This window comes from Helianthus annuus, chromosome 12, assembly GCF_002127325.2.
Source record: "Helianthus annuus cultivar XRQ/B chromosome 12, HanXRQr2.0-SUNRISE, whole genome shotgun sequence".
Lineage (NCBI taxonomy): Eukaryota > Viridiplantae > Streptophyta > Magnoliopsida > Asterales > Asteraceae > Helianthus > Helianthus annuus.
In genome coordinates, this window is record NC_035444.2 from 142,031,739 (window position 1) to 142,037,843 (window position 6,105).

General features: G+C 40.6%; 1 non-coding gene across 1 annotated transcript; it reads right to left on the bottom strand.

Annotated features, from left to right (window-relative positions):
- Window positions 1-5,619: 5,619 nt before the first annotated feature.
- LOC118485184 lies at window positions 5,620-5,726 on the bottom strand. Its single transcript, XR_004875489.1, has one exon. It is a non-coding gene; the product is annotated as a small nucleolar RNA R71 (small nucleolar RNA).
- Between the last annotated feature and the right edge of the window lie 379 nt (window positions 5,727-6,105).

Below are 6,105 nucleotides of genomic sequence, written 5' to 3' on the forward strand. Positions count from 1 at the left end.
ACCATCCTTCTTCTTTACAAATAAAATGGGCGCTCCCCAAGGGGATGAGCTTGGTTGAATAAAACCTTTCTCCAATAGATCATCCAACTGGGTTCTTAATTCTTTCATCTCGGTCGGTGCCAAACGCTAAGGAGCTCGTGCGAGTGGTGCTGCTCCTGGTATAATATCAATCCTGAATTCCACTTGTCTATCGGGAGGTAAAGCAGGTAATTTCTTCAGGAAAAACATCTGAGTATTCAGAAATAACTAGAATATCTTCAATCTTGGGATTTGGCACATCTACTGTCACCTGTGCCATATAAATGACACAACCTTTCTTCAAACACCTGGATGCCTTAAGCATAGATACTTGATCAGGCAATCCATACTGCATATCACCTTGAATAGTAATCGATTCACCATAAGGAGTTAATAATAACTTGCTTCTTATCACAGGCAATTTGGGCTTGGTTAAGAGATAACCAATCCATGCCTAAAACTATATCATATCCTGCCAATTTCATTGGTAACAAGGACAACGGAAAAGAGTGATTCCTAATGGATATGAAACATCCATCTAAAATTGTTGAGGCAGTTTCTAAGGTACCATCGGCCAATTCTACCTCATATTTGATGTCTAGAGTTTTAATAGGCAGATTTAACAGTTTCCTAAATTTACTGTCTACAAAGGACTTATCTGCGCCAGAATCAAATAAAACTCTAGCATAAATGTCATTTATGAGGAAAGTACCTGTTATAACATTATCGTTCTGCACTACCTCTTTGGCATTCATCTGGAAAACTCGAGCATTTGTCTTCTTGGCCTCTTCAGGCTTCTTTGGCTTTTTTGGGCAGTTGGTCCTTGTATGCCCCTTCTCATTGCAACCATAACAGGTTGCATTTTTCATATTCTTGCACTCCAAAGTTTTATGATCCTTTGGCTTGCAGATTCTGCAAGTTTTAGGTTGCGAGTCAATTCTGCATTTCCCAAAGTGGTGTTTCTTGCAGGTCTTGCACAGAGGTTTCTCACCTGACTGGTGGGAGTTTTTCTTAAACCCAGAACTTTTCTTCTGCTCAGAATTACCTTTCTTTTTCTTATCGAAGCGATGTGAGCTTTCATCTTCCCTCTTTCTCTTTCCCTCATCTAAAGCCTTAACAGACTTATTCCTAACTGCATCAAGCGTGAGTGATATGGACAAATCTACCACGGACCTATAAGTGGTAGGCCTGGAAGCTTTGACATTTCCTTTAATCTACGGGGCCAGGCCTCCAATGAAGCGCGTTATGCGCTTACGTTCAGGTGTAACCAAATAGGGGACAAGTCTGGACATAGTGTTGAAACTCGTAACATAGGCTTGGCAATCCAGATTCTTCATGACCAGAGTCAAGAAGTCAGTTTCAATCTTCTCTACCTCGTGCTGAGGACAAAAGTTTTCTTTGATCAGTGCCACAACTTCCACCCATGACAAGTTATAGAGTGGGATTTTCCCCATGGCTTGAATTAACGACCTCCACCAAGCTAATGCCTCCCCATTAAATGACTGTGATACGAATTTCACAACATCCTGCTCTGCACATCCACTGATATCCATAACTGTATCCATTTCATCAAGCCATGTCATACAGTCTATGGCACCTTTTTCACCTGTAAAATCTCTTGGTTTGCAAGAGACGAAGTATTTGTAAGAACAAGTCTTTGAACGTGGTTCCTGATCAAACACAATTTTCTTAGACGACTGACTCTTCTGATTTGATGAGTGCTGAGAATCGTGCTTCTTTGATGCGTATGTTTTGGAAGGGGGCTTTGAATGAGCCACTGTCTGTGTCTTGGTGCGAGTAATACTTGGTTCTTTGAACATTCTGCCAACGGCTTTAGTGACAGCATTCTGGTGTTATAATTTTCCATTGGGATGACTATTAACTTCTTCTAAGTCAGCCATGGTGAAGCTTGATTGCTATAAAACAATTGACAACAACTTGTTTAGTGATCTGTTATTGAATCATCATTTTCGTTGATTCATTAACCATGGTATAAATAGACCACATTGGTTAATTTGCTAATCAGGTTTATTTTAAACTTTTTATCATAATTATTCCCAGTTATAAAACAATTAAGCATATTAAGGTGGCACAAAAAGGCCTTGTCACAAGGACAAGTTTTTATTTTGTAAGCCTTGATCTTATAGGATCGAGGTGTTTAATGTTTGAACATAATTCATCACCTTTCTTGACAGGGAGTCATAGACTACAACTGTCATTTGTTATGTTTGGCCTGAAGGCGAAGTAATGGCATCACATAGTGGATGCTTCAATATGATCATCTCATTTGATGATATCAGCCATGATTTTCTAGATCATTAGGCTGTTAAGGAACCTGGAAGAATCCAAGTATTAGGAAGACTAGTGTGATTTTCTCGAATCACATTTGCCAAGAGTGCTAACATGTTCTTAGATGTTAACAAGGATTTATTATCTTAAAAGGTTTTACCATCATGGCCATGTCTAAAATGACATATAGGCTAGGCTATACCATTAAGATTATCTTTTGAGATTTATGGCAGATCAATTATAAATTAAAATGATATTTTAATCGATGATACAATGTATATGTTATGTATAATACCAAATGTAAATGCAAAAAGGAAACTTCTCAAAATAAGTCCTAAGAATTACAATAATTTCCCTAAACGGGTCTTTAACAATGAAATTTGTCCACGCAGGGACTAAATAAGAAAACAAGTCCACGCAGGGACTTAATTGAAATAGAAATTGCAAAACAAAAATAAGGGTCTTTCAATGGTCTTTCTTCTTTTTCCCCTTGATGAGGTTTGCCAAACCCTTAAGAATACTTTTATGAGTTCTATTCCTTTCCTCCACCCTTTGTTCCACCTCATGCAATTTGAAGAATTTCTTGTTGCTGCAGTTGTTGAATTTGAGGTTAAGGCGGTTGCTGCTTCTGAGGTTGTGGAGGTGGCGGGTATTGATACCCATAAGCAGGGTACCTAGTTGGGTACGCAGGTGGAAAAGGCGAGGGGTAGAGAGCATTAAAGTTTGCTGATGTATGTAAAATGCAACATATAAATTACATCAAATAAGGCATAAAACTAACCCTTTTTGAGTACTAATGTTGGAAAAAGAGTGTTTTTGCCTTCCTTTTGTATTTTCAGGATGAAATGAGCTCAAATTCACAAAAGAAGCAAAAAGACAGCTAATTCTAACATAAATACAAGAAAAGGAACAAAAGTGGATTGCCCGAAACCTCAACGGCATCCTCCCAAAAAGAGAAGAGAAAACAGAAGACTGAACACGCCCCGTGCTCAGCCAGCACGGGGGCGTGCCCAAGAAGCAGCATAAAAGACAAATCTATAGAAGCTTCCATTGCCCACCACGGGGCCGTGTCCAGTGAGCACGGGGGCGTGGCGAAAGTACAGCAGGCGCATTAATTGTAATTGCGAATTACAATTAATGAAGAGAGAGAGAGTATCAGACGGGCACGGGGGCGTGTCCAGCGGACACGGGGCCGTGCCCAGCCTTCTGTTCAGCCTATAAATAGGAGTGCTTGGCTTCATTTCAACTCATCCCTTGGCACACCACCTCTCTCACACTTCATCCACCACCCACCACCACCGTAACACCATCATCCACCACCATCATCCATTGTCCATCATAGAGTGTGTGAGTCGTCTCGGGATCCAAGATTGATCGTAAGAGTTCTTGACAATCAAGGCCATGTTTGCCTAAGTCTCTTACATCACTTGGTGAAGACAAGTGTTTAGATAATACTTTTTATTTTTAATCTTTTGCACTTTTTATTTGGTTTTGTATTAATGACTTTAATAACTAGTTGCTTATGTTGAAGGTGATCTTTCCTTATCGTTTGTCCGTGGTGTCTTGACATTATTTTACTGTCTATATAAAATAAAAGATTTTCACCATTCATATCTCCACGGTCTATATGGAGGTATGTTGGCTACTTGGTCGGGGGTTATGGGAACGGTTTGGTAAGGGTCTTGCCCTTGTTCAGCGTTTAGAGGTCCTGCAAGGGACCTGGGTCAATTTTAGTAGGATCTCCTTCAATACCCATAGGTATTGGATGGCGGGGATCCAAACTCTTTGACCCCCTCATAAGTTAACTACTAGTAATACTATAACCCGGCTATTTAGGACTGTATCCCTGCTGACTCAGACTACTTAGCCGAGGGTAACGTCACCGCCAAACGTGGGGCCTATCACAATTTGCATTAATAACTTAATTCATTATCTTACAATAATCCAACCCTTTAGGATTGTATCCTTGGTGACTCAAACTACTGGGTTGAGGGTAACGTCGCCTTCAAAAGAGGGGGCCTACTACAATAACTAAGATAATCTCTTAAACAAGTGCAAAAGTGCGAAAATAATCAAAGGTTATACTAATACACTAGTCGGATCCAAGTGATTCATCTTGTCTATCTGTTTTTATTTTATTTTTATTTTTCAGCATTTAGTTAGTTTTTATTTTCTTAGTTTAAAAATCTTTTCTAACTTTTTGATTTGATTAGACGTTGAGGATAAACCGGTACTAAAAGCTCTTGTGTCCTTGGACGACCTCGGTATCTTACCAACACTATACTACGTCCACGATGGGTGCACTTGCCCATATGTGTGTTTAGTGTTAGTGAATATCGTGTTTTATAAATTTAAAACTTGGCTAAAAGTGTAAAAATGGCTTAAATATACATTAAAAATATATTACACTACACGCACATCAAGTTTTTGGCGCCGTTGCCGGGGACACAAGGATTTTAAGAAAGTTAGGAATCAACGGCCTAGTCATATTTTTTATTTTTTTTAATTTTTAGAATTTTCTTAGTTTTTCAGCTTCTGCAGAGCTCAGCACGGGCCGTGCCTGGTCGGACACGAGCCGTGCCCAGCATCGTTACTGGTAGTTTTTAGTTTTCCCAGTTACAGAAGGCTGACCACGGGGCCGTGTCGGTGCAACACGGGGTCGTGTCCAACTTTCCAGTAACTGGGATCTGGAAAACAATTACTGTAACTCCGACCACGGGCCGTGCTCGCTGAGCACGGGGCCGTGGTGAACCTTCTGACCAGCATTCTTTTCTGTTTTTATTGCAGGACTTGGAACCAGACGCCAATCCTACATAGTGTATGAGCTCCAGTTCTAATAAGGACATAAAAGAACCCCTAGAAGAACCCGAACGCTTTCTCAGAAAAAGATTAAAAGCTAAAAACCAAGAGAAAGTTTCGGGTGATCCACCTCCAATGGCGGACCAACGTACCCTCATGGATTATCTACGACCCACCGTAGGTAACCTAGGCGCCGCTATCAATGCACCGAATGTTGAAGCTAATAACTTCGAACTTCGGCCGCATTTGATACAAATGCTCCAAAACTCCGCAACCTTCCATGGGCTTGCGGACGAGGATCCCCATCTACATATTACTAATTTCTTAGAAATATGTGATACCTTTCGGATCAATGGAGCATCAAATGACGCCATCCGCCTCCGAATGTTTCCTTTCTCACTAAAAGACCGAGCAAAAGCTTGGCTCAACGCCCTCCCAGCTGGATCGGTAAACACCTGGGATGAACTAGCCCAAAAATTTCTATATAAGTATTTCCCTCCCGCAAAAACGGCTAAATTAATGACTGGAATTAATACATATTCACAAGAGGACGGGGAATCCTTATATGAAACTTGGGAAAGGTTCAAGGAGCTATTACGCAAGTGTCCACATCATGGCCTTGCGATATGGCAACAAGTATCCACTTTCTATAATGGACTGTTGCCACACACAAGGCAGACACTTGATTCTAGCTCCAGGGGACTTTTAGGTAATCACCGCCCACATGAAATATATAACCAAATTGAGGAAATTGCTCAAACCAATTTTCAATGGCACACTCCCCGAGGCAATAAATCTATTGCCCCGGGCGCCCATAAGGTTGATGAAAGTACTTCTTTACAAGCCCAAATCGAGGCCCTTTCTTCAAAAATAAAAAAGTTAGAAATGACAAAAACAGTCTCGGTTATGGCTTGTGAAGGGTGTGGTGGGCCACATGAAAATTGGAGTTGTATGAAAGAAACGGACGATCAACAAGAATCGGTAAGCTACATTGATAAT